This window comes from Schistocerca piceifrons, chromosome 3 (assembly GCF_021461385.2).
Source record: "Schistocerca piceifrons isolate TAMUIC-IGC-003096 chromosome 3, iqSchPice1.1, whole genome shotgun sequence".
NCBI classification, from domain to species: Eukaryota; Metazoa; Arthropoda; class Insecta; order Orthoptera; family Acrididae; genus Schistocerca; species Schistocerca piceifrons.
Genome location: NC_060140.1, coordinates 862,703,758 through 862,720,311, shown reverse-complemented (window position 1 = coordinate 862,720,311; position 16,554 = coordinate 862,703,758). Strand labels below are relative to the sequence as shown.

Sequence of the window (16,554 nt, the reverse complement as noted above, 5' to 3'; positions counted from 1 at the left end):
GCGGTCTATTGGTTGCTGTGGAAGGGTGACATCTTTAAAGTCTCCCTGGCCACCTGCACCTTGAGTCTGACGGAGGGGGGGCTGGGTTTCGTTGATTTTCGCAACAAATGTGCGGCACTCTTCGTGAAGCGGACTACCGTGGTGCTTGACAAGGGGCCGTGCAGTCCGACGGCTGCTTTATTCCATGCCTATCGCCCACCATCGGTGGTTGCTCCGGTCTCGGTCAGTCATATTCCGTACACGTTGAACTTTGTCCGCCGGTATTATGTGTATAACAGTTACCTGGTGCTCGGTGATGTCCGTGCGTGCAATGTCGGTGACGTTGTGCGCGCTCTTCAGGGATCGCCAAGTAGGAATAAATGGGAGTATCGGCTACCTCAGCACGACTGGAGGATGGTGTGGCGGAACCTTGCCGCCGCCGTTATTCCGCCCCATGTTCACGGAACATGGTATAAAGTGGTCAACCGCACATTTCCGACTAATGCTAAGCTGCACTCAATCGATCTGATTTCTTCGGGAGTCTGTGATGCGTGTCCTGAGGAGGACACCATCGAACACCGATTCGACTGTCGGAAATTCCGTGATGTCTGGGATATTGCGTGTGACATGGTGCGTCTAATCAACAGAGTGGACAGGCGGCAGGTGACAGCTTTGGACGCCATCGTGCCTCAGTGTGCGGCTTATCCGGCCACCAAACGGAATGCAACTCTTTGGATTTTGGGACACACGGTTTTTTGTATTTTCACCCTGAAATTGACTACTGCCGTCGACTTTCTGTCTTACCTGTGGGCGGAACATCGTCTGACCCTTGGTCGACCGGCTTATTCCTCGACTTTCGCCAATTTTTTGCATGTTGCCCTGGCCCATGCATTCACTAAATTGTCACTTACCTGATACGACTACATACCCGATCTTGACATTTTTACCTTTTCTGTCTGATACTACTGCCAATATTCCTCTTGGCGTGTTATGACGAACCCTTGCTTACCAACGGACTTCCTCTCTTGGATAATGATTTTATGGCATGGTAAAGTTGTGTTTCTAATCGGCCGTACATTAACGAAAACGTACACATGACCTACAGTTATGTGAACGGTGTTTTGTCCGTCAAAAGTTCTTTTCTGTTTGCTTTACTTTCTGTTCCTCCTTTATTTCTTTCTTGTTATTTGTTCTTTTCTCGCGGCGGCTGAGGGGGCCGTGTCGCGGTGATCATTTATCACGGTCGGTGTGTGTCTGAATGTGGGACTTTTTCCTATTGCTGTGCGTCGACGGTTGTTTTCTTCTCCATGTACCATCCGTCGACCGTTAGTGGGGACATATTTTCTTCGGACTTTAATTTACTTTCATTTCTCTTCCGGTGGATTCAGTTTTGTGGCGGATGCCACCTGCCTGTTGCTTTGGCAGGTTGTCGTTGCTGTGGATCACTGTCCCGGCAAGCTGCACCGGCGTCCAGAGGCCAATTTTGTTTCTCCTATTTGTACTGAAGTCTGGGCGGCGGCTTCCCTTGCATTTCTTTTTTTGTATTGGAGGATGCACGTTCTTTTCTGTTCCTTGTCCTGGAAGCACACAGCACATACCCACGCCGGCACACCTCGCCGATGAAGGCACATTGGGGGGCCTTCCCCCGCGTCCCTTGCAGAAGTCAACGGCACCTTTTTAGCTGGAGAAGCTCGCCGAGGGATGGCGTTTTTGTGGAGAGCGAAAAGGCCGGGCTATAAGGGGAGATGGGAGGCCCATTAAAAAAAAAAAAAAAAAAAAGGTGCTGTTGGCTCTATCTCATTTTTTAATTTTTGCGTCGCTACACCTGCCTGCCCTCTTTTTCATACTAACTTTCAGGTGTGACAAAGATGCTTCCACAAGCATTTTAAAGTACTGTACTAAACGTAAGACACGAAATTGCAGTAATGAACTCAGTTTGAGCAAGAATGCGCGGAGGAAGAGTGCTAGGAAGTCGTTGGAATTAACGAAACACTACGAATCGACAGATGTGTCCTTGAAACGCGTCAGAGCCAACTGTTTTGTAGCGGCGCTAAATTCGAAAAACTAACTAAATACATAAATTAAAAAAAAAAAAAAAAAACAGCCGTTCTCGTCCGATCACCGAAGATAAGCAACAACGTTAGTATTCGGATCGGCGACCGCCTGGGAACTCTGGCTGTCTTCATTTTTGGCTTTTTTGTCGCTACCCCTGCCAGCCCTCTTTTCATGCTACCTTTCTTGTGTGACGAAGATGCGTCCATACTGATTTTAAACTATCGTAAGATGCGATATTAAGGAACTCCGTTTGAAGAAGAGTGTGCCAAGGAAGATTAGCAAAGTGTGTCTGCAAATAACGAAACAGTATGAAACGACAGAAATGTTGTGAAACACGTCCGGGCATATTGTTTTGTAGCAGTGCACATCTGCAAATTTGTAAACAAAAATTTATCTTTCGCCTCTAGAGGAGATGGATGCTTTGTTGAACCTCCTGTGTCCTCTGTCCGTGTTTTCGCACCTTTCCAGCGCAGCGCTGCTCTACTCTAGTAGCTCCGAACGGCCGCACACGGCGTCTCGGACACGCCGGTTCGGCCCGCGCCCATCTCGCAGATGTTTGTCGTGCTTGTGCGGTCATATGGAGCGCGACCCGAGCGGCAGCGAGCGGCAGTCGAAGCAAAGTCGGGACAAGTCGGGACGGAAGGGGAGGGGACAGGCGAAAATGCACCGCGCAAATTACGCAAATATCTGGAAGCGCGGCGCGTGTCAGCCGGGTGAGAAAGCTTCCGCCGGTCCAGCAGGACACTGCCACACCCCGCGCAGTCCCCCCGACGCCCGGCCCCGCGCCGGATAACAAGAACAAGGTGCGTCTCCCGCGAGTGTCGGAGGCCGCACGCACCAAACGAATGACAGGCGGTGCAACGAGCAGCCGCGCTGTGCGTGTCACCCACGTGGCGGTGGAAGGACGTGCTTTGCGTCAAATGTGCCACGGAAAACGGCGATTGCGTGTGTTGGGAGAAGGGGCGAAGGCTTCCTCTGCCGTGCGGCCACATTATAAGGACGCCAACGGCCATACCATGTTGAATACACCGGTTCTCGTCCGATCACCGAAGTTAAGCAACATCGGGCCCGGTTAGTACTTGGATGGGTGACCGCCTGGGAACACCGGGGCCCTCCCACAACACCCACACCCCAGTCGCTGAGGACGTCGCCCACCAATCCCTCCAAAGCCCCGACGGCAAGAGTGGTGCATTGCGAAAGTGTTGTGAAAATGCGCGCAGAGTGAAAGTGGGTACGTGTAGCAGTGCCAAAGTGAGAGTGACGTGTGCCAATCATAGCCATACAGTGTCCAGTGCCCAATAGCCAAATAAAGCAGGCAAAAGGAAATGATCAGTTTTTAATTTAGTGCAAAGGATACAAGACGTGTTCCAAGGTAACAGCGAAATGTCAAACAGTGTATTTCATGTAATTAATGTGTTCTCTCGCCATCTCCATTCAAGGTACGTTTTTTTCCCCTCTCTCTCTCTCTCTCTCTCTCTCTCTCTCTCTATCTCTCTCTCTCTCTTCTATAATCATTTTTTTGTTGTTGTTTTGTATGTTTTTTTTTTGTTGTTGTCTGTGTTTATTCCTTTGATGTATCCGTGTGTATAGATATAGTTATATACATTTATAAAGTTCGGCGCATCATGTGCCAAAACGTTGCATACCCCTTTGCGATTTACAAAAATTCTAACTTTAGACATTCTCTGCCCCAAATTTTCCGTGGAACTGTTGCGTCCACTCTCACACAGTACACTAAATAACTTCCCCATTCATCATTTATGCACATAGATGTTCTGGCCCATATTCTCCTTTAGCCTTTGGCAAACACATAGCGAACATGCCAAAATAGGTGTATTCAAATACCATACGGGGGAAAAAAAAAAAACTTAAAATTAATTTAAATTCAATTTATAAAAAAAATCAAAGTAATGCAGTTTCTTTTTTATGTATAAAAAACCATAAACATTGAAGGGAAAAACTTATATAAAGGACACTCAGTGAATAAAAGTGTTGTAACTCAGCCAAGAGACTACTAAAAGAACAATCAGAACTGAAAACGAGAAAATATACAATTTCATGTAAAGATATGTAATTGTTAAAAATTGTAAATAAAAGTTTATATACGTTACAAAAAAAAAAAAAAGGTGCTGTTGGCTCTATCTCATTTTTTAATTTTTGCGTCGCTACACCTGCCTGCCCTCTTTTTCATACTAACTTTCAGGTGTGACAAAGATGCTTCCACAAGCATTTTAAAGTACTGTACTAAACGTAAGACACGAAATTGCAGTAATGAACTCAGTTTGAGCAAGAATGCGCGGAGGAAGAGTGCTAGGAAGTCGTTGGAATTAACGAAACACTACGAATCGACAGATGTGTCCTTGAAACGCGTCAGAGCCAACTGTTTTGTAGCGGCGCTAAATTCGAAAAACTAACTAAATACATAAATTAAAAAAAAAAAAAAAAAAAAACAGCCGTTCTCGTCCGATCACCGAAGATAAGCAACAACGTTAGTATTCGGATCGGCGACCGCCTGGGAACTCTGGCTGTCTTCATTTTTGGCTTTTTTGTCGCTACCCCTGCCAGCCCTCTTTTCATGCTACCTTTCTTGTGTGACGAAGATGCGTCCATACTGATTTTAAACTATCGTAAGATGCGATATTAAGGAACTCCGTTTGAAGAAGAGTGTGCCAAGGAAGATTAGCAAAGTGTGTCTGCAAATAACGAAACAGTATGAAACGACAGAAATGTTGTGAAACACGTCCGGGCATATTGTTTTGTAGCAGTGCACATCTGCAAATTTGTAAACAAAAATTTATCTTTCGCCTCTAGAGGAGATGGATGCTTTGTTGAACCTCCTGTGTCCTCTGTCCGTGTTTTCGCACCTTTCCAGCGCAGCGCTGCTCTACTCTAGTAGCTCCGAACGGCCGCACACGGCGTCTCGGACACGCCGGTTCGGCCCGCGCCCATCTCGCAGATGTTTGTCGTGCTTGTGCGGTCATATGGAGCGCGACCCGAGCGGCAGCGAGCGGCAGTCGAAGCAAAGTCGGGACAAGTCGGGACGGAAGGGGAGGGGACAGGCGAAAATGCACCGCGCAAATTACGCAAATATCTGGAAGCGCGGCGCGTGTCAGCCGGGTGAGAAAGCTTCCGCCGGTCCAGCAGGACACTGCCACACCCCGCGCAGTCCCCCCGACGCCCGGCCCCGCGCCGGATAACAAGAACAAGGTGCGTCTCCCGCGAGTGTCGGAGGCCGCACGCACCAAACGAATGACAGGCGGTGCAACGAGCAGCCGCGCTGTGCGTGTCACCCACGTGGCGGTGGAAGGACGTGCTTTGCGTCAAATGTGCCACGGAAAACGGCGATTGCGTGTGTTGGGAGAAGGGGCGAAGGCTTCCTCTGCCGTGCGGCCACATTATAAGGACGCCAACGGCCATACCATGTTGAATACACCGGTTCTCGTCCGATCACCGAAGTTAAGCAACATCGGGCCCGGTTAGTACTTGGATGGGTGACCGCCTGGGAACACCGGGGCCCTCCCACAACACCCACACCCCAGTCGCTGAGGACGTCGCCCACCAATCCCTCCAAAGCCCCGACGGCAAGAGTGGTGCATTGCGAAAGTGTTGTGAAAATGCGCGCAGAGTGAAAGTGGGTACGTGTAGCAGTGCCAAAGTGAGAGTGACGTGTGCCAATCATAGCCATACAGTGTCCAGTGCCCAATAGCCAAATAAAGCAGGCAAAAGGAAATGATCAGTTTTTAATTTAGTGCAAAGGATACAAGACGTGTTCCAAGGTAACAGCGAAATGTCAAACAGTGTATTTCATGTAATTAATGTGTTCTCTCGCCATCTCCATTCAAGGTACGTTTTTTTCCCCTCTCTCTCTCTCTCTCTCTCTCTCTCTCTCTCTATCTCTCTCTCTCTCTTCTATAATCATTTTTTTGTTGTTGTTTTGTATGTTTTTTTTTTGTTGTTGTCTGTGTTTATTCCTTTGATGTATCCGTGTGTATAGATATAGTTATATACATTTATAAAGTTCGGCGCATCATGTGCCAAAACGTTGCATACCCCTTTGCGATTTACAAAAATTCTAACTTTAGACATTCTCTGCCCCAAATTTTCCGTGGAACTGTTGCGTCCACTCTCACACAGTACACTAAATAACTTCCCCATTCATCATTTATGCACATAGATGTTCTGGCCCATATTCTCCTTTAGCCTTTGGCAAACACATAGCGAACATGCCAAAATAGGTGTATTCAAATACCATACGGGGGAAAAAAAAAAAACTTAAAATTAATTTAAATTCAATTTATAAAAAAAATCAAAGTAATGCAGTTTCTTTTTTATGTATAAAAAACCATAAACATTGAAGGGAAAAACTTATATAAAGGACACTCAGTGAATAAAAGTGTTGTAACTCAGCCAAGAGACTACTAAAAGAACAATCAGAACTGAAAACGAGAAAATATACAATTTCATGTAAAGATATGTAATTGTTAAAAATTGTAAATAAAAGTTTATATACGTTACAAAAAAAAAAAAAAGGTGCTGTTGGCTCTATCTCATTTTTTAATTTTTGCGTCGCTACACCTGCCTGCCCTCTTTTTCATACTAACTTTCAGGTGTGACAAAGATGCTTCCACAAGCATTTTAAAGTACTGTACTAAACGTAAGACACGAAATTGCAGTAATGAACTCAGTTTGAGCAAGAATGCGCGGAGGAAGAGTGCTAGGAAGTCGTTGGAATTAACGAAACACTACGAATCGACAGATGTGTCCTTGAAACGCGTCAGAGCCAACTGTTTTGTAGCGGCGCTAAATTCGAAAAACTAACTAAATACATAAATTAAAAAAAAAAAAAAAAAAAAACAGCCGTTCTCGTCCGATCACCGAAGATAAGCAACAACGTTAGTATTCGGATCGGCGACCGCCTGGGAACTCTGGCTGTCTTCATTTTTGGCTTTTTTGTCGCTACCCCTGCCAGCCCTCTTTTCATGCTACCTTTCTTGTGTGACGAAGATGCGTCCATACTGATTTTAAACTATCGTAAGATGCGATATTAAGGAACTCCGTTTGAAGAAGAGTGTGCCAAGGAAGATTAGCAAAGTGTGTCTGCAAATAACGAAACAGTATGAAACGACAGAAATGTTGTGAAACACGTCCGGGCATATTGTTTTGTAGCAGTGCACATCTGCAAATTTGTAAACAAAAATTTATCTTTCGCCTCTAGAGGAGATGGATGCTTTGTTGAACCTCCTGTGTCCTCTGTCCGTGTTTTCGCACCTTTCCAGCGCAGCGCTGCTCTACTCTAGTAGCTCCGAACGGCCGCACACGGCGTCTCGGACACGCCGGTTCGGCCCGCGCCCATCTCGCAGATGTTTGTCGTGCTTGTGCGGTCATATGGAGCGCGACCCGAGCGGCAGCGAGCGGCAGTCGAAGCAAAGTCGGGACAAGTCGGGACGGAAGGGGAGGGGACAGGCGAAAATGCACCGCGCAAATTACGCAAATATCTGGAAGCGCGGCGCGTGTCAGCCGGGTGAGAAAGCTTCCGCCGGTCCAGCAGGACACTGCCACACCCCGCGCAGTCCCCCCGACGCCCGGCCCCGCGCCGGATAACAAGAACAAGGTGCGTCTCCCGCGAGTGTCGGAGGCCGCACGCACCAAACGAATGACAGGCGGTGCAACGAGCAGCCGCGCTGTGCGTGTCACCCACGTGGCGGTGGAAGGACGTGCTTTGCGTCAAATGTGCCACGGAAAACGGCGATTGCGTGTGTTGGGAGAAGGGGCGAAGGCTTCCTCTGCCGTGCGGCCACATTATAAGGACGCCAACGGCCATACCATGTTGAATACACCGGTTCTCGTCCGATCACCGAAGTTAAGCAACATCGGGCCCGGTTAGTACTTGGATGGGTGACCGCCTGGGAACACCGGGTGCTGTTGGCTCTATCTCATTTTTTAATTTTTGCGTCGCTACACCTGCCTGCCCTCTTTTTCATACTAACTTTCAGGTGTGACAAAGATGCTTCCACAAGCATTTTAAAGTACTGTACTAAACGTAAGACACGAAATTGCAGTAATGAACTCAGTTTGAGCAAGAATGCGCGGAGGAAGAGTGCTAGGAAGTCGTTGGAATTAACGAAACACTACGAATCGACAGATGTGTCCTTGAAACGCGTCAGAGCCAACTGTTTTGTAGCGGCGCTAAATTCGAAAAACTAACTAAATACATAAATTAAAAAAAAAAAAAAAAAAAAACAGCCGTTCTCGTCCGATCACCGAAGATAAGCAACAACGTTAGTATTCGGATCGGCGACCGCCTGGGAACTCTGGCTGTCTTCATTTTTGGCTTTTTTGTCGCTACCCCTGCCAGCCCTCTTTTCATGCTACCTTTCTTGTGTGACGAAGATGCGTCCATACTGATTTTAAACTATCGTAAGATGCGATATTAAGGAACTCCGTTTGAAGAAGAGTGTGCCAAGGAAGATTAGCAAAGTGTGTCTGCAAATAACGAAACAGTATGAAACGACAGAAATGTTGTGAAACACGTCCGGGCATATTGTTTTGTAGCAGTGCACATCTGCAAATTTGTAAACAAAAATTTATCTTTCGCCTCTAGAGGAGATGGATGCTTTGTTGAACCTCCTGTGTCCTCTGTCCGTGTTTTCGCACCTTTCCAGCGCAGCGCTGCTCTACTCTAGTAGCTCCGAACGGCCGCACACGGCGTCTCGGACACGCCGGTTCGGCCCGCGCCCATCTCGCAGATGTTTGTCGTGCTTGTGCGGTCATATGGAGCGCGACCCGAGCGGCAGCGAGCGGCAGTCGAAGCAAAGTCGGGACAAGTCGGGACGGAAGGGGAGGGGACAGGCGAAAATGCACCGCGCAAATTACGCAAATATCTGGAAGCGCGGCGCGTGTCAGCCGGGTGAGAAAGCTTCCGCCGGTCCAGCAGGACACTGCCACACCCCGCGCAGTCCCCCCGACGCCCGGCCCCGCGCCGGATAACAAGAACAAGGTGCGTCTCCCGCGAGTGTCGGAGGCCGCACGCACCAAACGAATGACAGGCGGTGCAACGAGCAGCCGCGCTGTGCGTGTCACCCACGTGGCGGTGGAAGGACGTGCTTTGCGTCAAATGTGCCACGGAAAACGGCGATTGCGTGTGTTGGGAGAAGGGGCGAAGGCTTCCTCTGCCGTGCGGCCACATTATAAGGACGCCAACGGCCATACCATGTTGAATACACCGGTTCTCGTCCGATCACCGAAGTTAAGCAACATCGGGCCCGGTTAGTACTTGGATGGGTGACCGCCTGGGAACACCGGGTGCTGTTGGCTCTATCTCATTTTTTAATTTTTGCGTCGCTACACCTGCCTGCCCTCTTTTTCATACTAACTTTCAGGTGTGACAAAGATGCTTCCACAAGCATTTTAAAGTACTGTACTAAACGTAAGACACGAAATTGCAGTAATGAACTCAGTTTGAGCAAGAATGCGCGGAGGAAGAGTGCTAGGAAGTCGTTGGAATTAACGAAACACTACGAATCGACAGATGTGTCCTTGAAACGCGTCAGAGCCAACTGTTTTGTAGCGGCGCTAAATTCGAAAAACTAACTAAATACATAAATTAAAAAAAAAAAAAAAAAAAAACAGCCGTTCTCGTCCGATCACCGAAGATAAGCAACAACGTTAGTATTCGGATCGGCGACCGCCTGGGAACTCTGGCTGTCTTCATTTTTGGCTTTTTTGTCGCTACCCCTGCCAGCCCTCTTTTCATGCTACCTTTCTTGTGTGACGAAGATGCGTCCATACTGATTTTAAACTATCGTAAGATGCGATATTAAGGAACTCCGTTTGAAGAAGAGTGTGCCAAGGAAGATTAGCAAAGTGTGTCTGCAAATAACGAAACAGTATGAAACGACAGAAATGTTGTGAAACACGTCCGGGCATATTGTTTTGTAGCAGTGCACATCTGCAAATTTGTAAACAAAAATTTATCTTTCGCCTCTAGAGGAGATGGATGCTTTGTTGAACCTCCTGTGTCCTCTGTCCGTGTTTTCGCACCTTTCCAGCGCAGCGCTGCTCTACTCTAGTAGCTCCGAACGGCCGCACACGGCGTCTCGGACACGCCGGTTCGGCCCGCGCCCATCTCGCAGATGTTTGTCGTGCTTGTGCGGTCATATGGAGCGCGACCCGAGCGGCAGCGAGCGGCAGTCGAAGCAAAGTCGGGACAAGTCGGGACGGAAGGGGAGGGGACAGGCGAAAATGCACCGCGCAAATTACGCAAATATCTGGAAGCGCGGCGCGTGTCAGCCGGGTGAGAAAGCTTCCGCCGGTCCAGCAGGACACTGCCACACCCCGCGCAGTCCCCCCGACGCCCGGCCCCGCGCCGGATAACAAGAACAAGGTGCGTCTCCCGCGAGTGTCGGAGGCCGCACGCACCAAACGAATGACAGGCGGTGCAACGAGCAGCCGCGCTGTGCGTGTCACCCACGTGGCGGTGGAAGGACGTGCTTTGCGTCAAATGTGCCACGGAAAACGGCGATTGCGTGTGTTGGGAGAAGGGGCGAAGGCTTCCTCTGCCGTGCGGCCACATTATAAGGACGCCAACGGCCATACCATGTTGAATACACCGGTTCTCGTCCGATCACCGAAGTTAAGCAACATCGGGCCCGGTTAGTACTTGGATGGGTGACCGCCTGGGAACACCGGGTGCTGTTGGCTCTATCTCATCTTTTAATTTTTGCGTCGCTACACCTGCCTGCCCTCTTTTTCATACTAACTTTCAGGTGTGACAAAGATGCTTCCACAAGCATTTTAAAGTACTGTACTAAACGTAAGACACGAAATTGCAGTAATGAACTCAGTTTGAGCAAGAATGCGCGGAGGAAGAGTGCTAGGAAGTCGTTGGAATTAACGAAACACTACGAATCGACAGATGTGTCCTTGAAACGCGTCAGAGCCAACTGTTTTGTAGCGGCGCTAAATTCGAAAAACTAACTAAATACATAAATTAAAAAAAAAAAAAAAAAAAACAGCCGTTCTCGTCCGATCACCGAAGATAAGCAACAACGTTAGTATTCGGATCGGCGACCGCCTGGGAACTCTGGCTGTCTTCATTTTTGGCTTTTTTGTCGCTACCCCTGCCAGCCCTCTTTTCATGCTACCTTTCTTGTGTGACGAAGATGCGTCCATACTGATTTTAAACTATCGTAAGATGCGATATTAAGGAACTCCGTTTGAAGAAGAGTGTGCCAAGGAAGATTAGCAAAGTGTGTCTGCAAATAACGAAACAGTATGAAACGACAGAAATGTTGTGAAACACGTCCGGGCATATTGTTTTGTAGCAGTGCACATCTGCAAATTTGTAAACAAAAATTTATCTTTCGCCTCTAGAGGAGATGGATGCTTTGTTGAACCTCCTGTGTCCTCTGTCCGTGTTTTCGCACCTTTCCAGCGCAGCGCTGCTCTACTCTAGTAGCTCCGAACGGCCGCACACGGCGTCTCGGACACGCCGGTTCGGCCCGCGCCCATCTCGCAGATGTTTGTCGTGCTTGTGCGGTCATATGGAGCGCGACCCGAGCGGCAGCGAGCGGCAGTCGAAGCAAAGTCGGGACAAGTCGGGACGGAAGGGGAGGGGACAGGCGAAAATGCACCGCGCAAATTACGCAAATATCTGGAAGCGCGGCGCGTGTCAGCCGGGTGAGAAAGCTTCCGCCGGTCCAGCAGGACACTGCCACACCCCGCGCAGTCCCCCCGACGCCCGGCCCCGCGCCGGATAACAAGAACAAGGTGCGTCTCCCGCGAGTGTCGGAGGCCGCACGCACCAAACGAATGACAGGCGGTGCAACGAGCAGCCGCGCTGTGCGTGTCACCCACGTGGCGGTGGAAGGACGTGCTTTGCGTCAAATGTGCCACGGAAAACGGCGATTGCGTGTGTTGGGAGAAGGGGCGAAGGCTTCCTCTGCCGTGCGGCCACATTATAAGGACGCCAACGGCCATACCATGTTGAATACACCGGTTCTCGTCCGATCACCGAAGTTAAGCAACATCGGGCCCGGTTAGTACTTGGATGGGTGACCGCCTGGGAACACCGGCCCTCTTTTTCATACTAACTTTCAGGTGTGACAAAGATGCTTCCACAAGCATTTTAAAGTACTGTACTAAACGTAAGACACGAAATTGCAGTAATGAACTCAGTTTGAGCAAGAATGCGCGGAGGAAGAGTGCTAGGAAGTCGTTGGAATTAACGAAACACTACGAATCGACAGATGTGTCCTTGAAACGCGTCAGAGCCAACTGTTTTGTAGCGGCGCTAAATTCGAAAAACTAACTAAATACATAAATTAAAAAAAAAAAAAAAAAAACAGCCGTTCTCGTCCGATCACCGAAGATAAGCAACAACGTTAGTATTCGGATCGGCGACCGCCTGGGAACTCTGGCTGTCTTCATTTTTGGCTTTTTTGTCGCTACCCCTGCCAGCCCTCTTTTCATGCTACCTTTCTTGTGTGACGAAGATGCGTCCATACTGATTTTAAACTATCGTAAGATGCGATATTAAGGAACTCCGTTTGAAGAAGAGTGTGCCAAGGAAGATTAGCAAAGTGTGTCTGCAAATAACGAAACAGTATGAAACGACAGAAATGTTGTGAAACACGTCCGGGCATATTGTTTTGTAGCAGTGCACATCTGCAAATTTGTAAACAAAAATTTATCTTTCGCCTCTAGAGGAGATGGATGCTTTGTTGAACCTCCTGTGTCCTCTGTCCGTGTTTTCGCACCTTTCCAGCGCAGCGCTGCTCTACTCTAGTAGCTCCGAACGGCCGCACACGGCGTCTCGGACACGCCGGTTCGGCCCGCGCCCATCTCGCAGATGTTTGTCGTGCTTGTGCGGTCATATGGAGCGCGACCCGAGCGGCAGCGAGCGGCAGTCGAAGCAAAGTCGGGACAAGTCGGGACGGAAGGGGAGGGGACAGGCGAAAATGCACCGCGCAAATTACGCAAATATCTGGAAGCGCGGCGCGTGTCAGCCGGGTGAGAAAGCTTCCGCCGGTCCAGCAGGACACTGCCACACCCCGCGCAGTCCCCCCGACGCCCGGCCCCGCGCCGGATAACAAGAACAAGGTGCGTCTCCCGCGAGTGTCGGAGGCCGCACGCACCAAACGAATGACAGGCGGTGCAACGAGCAGCCGCGCTGTGCGTGTCACCCACGTGGCGGTGGAAGGACGTGCTTTGCGTCAAATGTGCCACGGAAAACGGCGATTGCGTGTGTTGGGAGAAGGGGCGAAGGCTTCCTCTGCCGTGCGGCCACATTATAAGGACGCCAACGGCCATACCATGTTGAATACACCGGTTCTCGTCCGATCACCGAAGTTAAGCAACATCGGGCCCGGTTAGTACTTGGATGGGTGACCGCCTGGGAACACCGAAAAAAAAAAAAGGTGCTGTTGGCTCTATCTCATTTTTTAATTTTTGCGTCGCTACACCTGCCTGCCCTCTTTTTCATACTAACTTTCAGGTGTGACAAAGATGCTTCCACAAGCATTTTAAAGTACTGTACTAAACGTAAGACACGAAATTGCAGTAATGAACTCAGTTTGAGCAAGAATGCGCGGAGGAAGAGTGCTAGGAAGTCGTTGGAATTAACGAAACACTACGAATCGACAGATGTGTCCTTGAAACGCGTCAGAGCCAACTGTTTTGTAGCGGCGCTAAATTCGAAAAACTAACTAAATACATAAATTAAAAAAAAAAAAAAAAAAAAACAGCCGTTCTCGTCCGATCACCGAAGATAAGCAACAACGTTAGTATTCGGATCGGCGACCGCCTGGGAACTCTGGCTGTCTTCATTTTTGGCTTTTTTGTCGCTACCCCTGCCAGCCCTCTTTTCATGCTACCTTTCTTGTGTGACGAAGATGCGTCCATACTGATTTTAAACTATCGTAAGATGCGATATTAAGGAACTCCGTTTGAAGAAGAGTGTGCCAAGGAAGATTAGCAAAGTGTGTCTGCAAATAACGAAACAGTATGAAACGACAGAAATGTTGTGAAACACGTCCGGGCATATTGTTTTGTAGCAGTGCACATCTGCAAATTTGTAAACAAAAATTTATCTTTCGCCTCTAGAGGAGATGGATGCTTTGTTGAACCTCCTGTGTCCTCTGTCCGTGTTTTCGCACCTTTCCAGCGCAGCGCTGCTCTACTCTAGTAGCTCCGAACGGCCGCACACGGCGTCTCGGACACGCCGGTTCGGCCCGCGCCCATCTCGCAGATGTTTGTCGTGCTTGTGCGGTCATATGGAGCGCGACCCGAGCGGCAGCGAGCGGCAGTCGAAGCAAAGTCGGGACAAGTCGGGACGGAAGGGGAGGGGACAGGCGAAAATGCACCGCGCAAATTACGCAAATATCTGGAAGCGCGGCGCGTGTCAGCCGGGTGAGAAAGCTTCCGCCGGTCCAGCAGGACACTGCCACACCCCGCGCAGTCCCCCCGACGCCCGGCCCCGCGCCGGATAACAAGAACAAGGTGCGTCTCCCGCGAGTGTCGGAGGCCGCACGCACCAAACGAATGACAGGCGGTGCAACGAGCAGCCGCGCTGTGCGTGTCACCCACGTGGCGGTGGAAGGACGTGCTTTGCGTCAAATGTGCCACGGAAAACGGCGATTGCGTGTGTTGGGAGAAGGGGCGAAGGCTTCCTCTGCCGTGCGGCCACATTATAAGGACGCCAACGGCCATACCATGTTGAATACACCGGTTCTCGTCCGATCACCGAAGTTAAGCAACATCGGGCCCGGTTAGTACTTGGATGGGTGACCGCCTGGGAACACCGGGTGCTGTTGGCTCTATCTCATTTTTTAATTTTTGCGTCGCTACACCTGCCTGCCCTCTTTTTCATACTAACTTTCAGGTGTGACAAAGATGCTTCCACAAGCATTTTAAAGTACTGTACTAAACGTAAGACACGAAATTGCAGTAATGAACTCAGTTTGAGCAAGAATGCGCGGAGGAAGAGTGCTAGGAAGTCGTTGGAATTAACGAAACACTACGAATCGACAGATGTGTCCTTGAAACGCGTCAGAGCCAACTGTTTTGTAGCGGCGCTAAATTCGAAAAACTAACTAAATACATAAATTAAAAAAAAAAAAAAAAAAAAACAGCCGTTCTCGTCCGATCACCGAAGATAAGCAACAACGTTAGTATTCGGATCGGCGACCGCCTGGGAACTCTGGCTGTCTTCATTTTTGGCTTTTTTGTCGCTACCCCTGCCAGCCCTCTTTTCATGCTACCTTTCTTGTGTGACGAAGATGCGTCCATACTGATTTTAAACTATCGTAAGATGCGATATTAAGGAACTCCGTTTGAAGAAGAGTGTGCCAAGGAAGATTAGCAAAGTGTGTCTGCAAATAACGAAACAGTATGAAACGACAGAAATGTTGTGAAACACGTCCGGGCATATTGTTTTGTAGCAGTGCACATCTGCAAATTTGTAAACAAAAATTTATCTTTCGCCTCTAGAGGAGATGGATGCTTTGTTGAACCTCCTGTGTCCTCTGTCCGTGTTTTCGCACCTTTCCAGCGCAGCGCTGCTCTACTCTAGTAGCTCCGAACGGCCGCACACGGCGTCTCGGACACGCCGGTTCGGCCCGCGCCCATCTCGCAGATGTTTGTCGTGCTTGTGCGGTCATATGGAGCGCGACCCGAGCGGCAGCGAGCGGCAGTCGAAGCAAAGTCGGGACAAGTCGGGACGGAAGGGGAGGGGACAGGCGAAAATGCACCGCGCAAATTACGCAAATATCTGGAAGCGCGGCGCGTGTCAGCCGGGTGAGAAAGCTTCCGCCGGTCCAGCAGGACACTGCCACACCCCGCGCAGTCCCCCCGACGCCCGGCCCCGCGCCGGATAACAAGAACAAGGTGCGTCTCCCGCGAGTGTCGGAGGCCGCACGCACCAAACGAATGACAGGCGGTGCAACGAGCAGCCGCGCTGTGCGTGTCACCCACGTGGCGGTGGAAGGACGTGCTTTGCGTCAAATGTGCCACGGAAAACGGCGATTGCGTGTGTTGGGAGAAGGGGCGAAGGCTTCCTCTGCCGTGCGGCCACATTATAAGGACGCCAACGGCCATACCATGTTGAATACACCGGTTCTCGTCCGATCACCGAAGTTAAGCAACATCGGGCCCGGTTAGTACTTGGCTGGCTGCCCGCCTGGCAACACCTCGGTGCCGAGCGAGCAGTGTTTACCTCGTGCGACTGGGCCGGCGGCGCCTCGCGTGTCGTCTGCTTCTTCTGCCTTGTGGCTGTATTTCTACCTGACTGTAAGTAATGGAAATGATTTACGATGATAGTGAGGAAAGGCAGAATAACGTCCAATGTGAATTTGATCGTTCAGTTGATAAACCTTCGGCCTTTGAGATTCACCGTTGGATATTAGAGGACTTGATGTTACGGCATGATGACGTTCTTGGCATACAGTTTGATACGTTCCTTAATTCAGTGTTTTTAAAATTGAGATCTCCTGACATGTGTGATACTGTTGTGTCTGTCAATGA

The 16,554-nt window shown here is 49.6% G+C and overlaps 4 non-coding genes and 5 pseudogenes across 4 annotated transcripts; all 9 read left to right on the top strand.

Moving 5' to 3' along the window:
• Positions 1–3,035: 3,035 nt before the first annotated feature.
• Positions 3,036–3,150, top strand: LOC124790526 (annotated as a pseudogene).
• Positions 3,151–5,439: 2,289 nt separating this feature from the next.
• On the top strand, positions 5,440–5,554 carry LOC124790525 (annotated as a pseudogene).
• Positions 5,555–7,843: 2,289 nt separating this feature from the next.
• On the top strand, positions 7,844–7,962 carry LOC124790843. The gene has a single exon (XR_007016346.1). It is a non-coding gene; the product is annotated as a 5S ribosomal RNA (ribosomal RNA).
• Positions 7,963–9,229: 1,267 nt separating this feature from the next.
• Positions 9,230–9,348, top strand: LOC124790831. The gene has a single exon (XR_007016345.1). It is a non-coding gene; the product is annotated as a 5S ribosomal RNA (ribosomal RNA).
• A 1,267-nt stretch (positions 9,349–10,615) lies between these two features.
• On the top strand, positions 10,616–10,734 carry LOC124790820. The gene has a single exon (XR_007016344.1). It is a non-coding gene; the product is annotated as a 5S ribosomal RNA (ribosomal RNA).
• Positions 10,735–12,000: 1,266 nt separating this feature from the next.
• LOC124790522 lies at positions 12,001–12,118 on the top strand (annotated as a pseudogene).
• Positions 12,119–13,332: 1,214 nt separating this feature from the next.
• On the top strand, positions 13,333–13,463 carry LOC124790514 (annotated as a pseudogene).
• A 1,267-nt stretch (positions 13,464–14,730) lies between these two features.
• LOC124790808 lies at positions 14,731–14,849 on the top strand. The gene has a single exon (XR_007016343.1). It is a non-coding gene; the product is annotated as a 5S ribosomal RNA (ribosomal RNA).
• Positions 14,850–16,116: 1,267 nt separating this feature from the next.
• On the top strand, positions 16,117–16,234 carry LOC124790659 (annotated as a pseudogene).
• Positions 16,235–16,554: the final 320 nt, after the last annotated feature.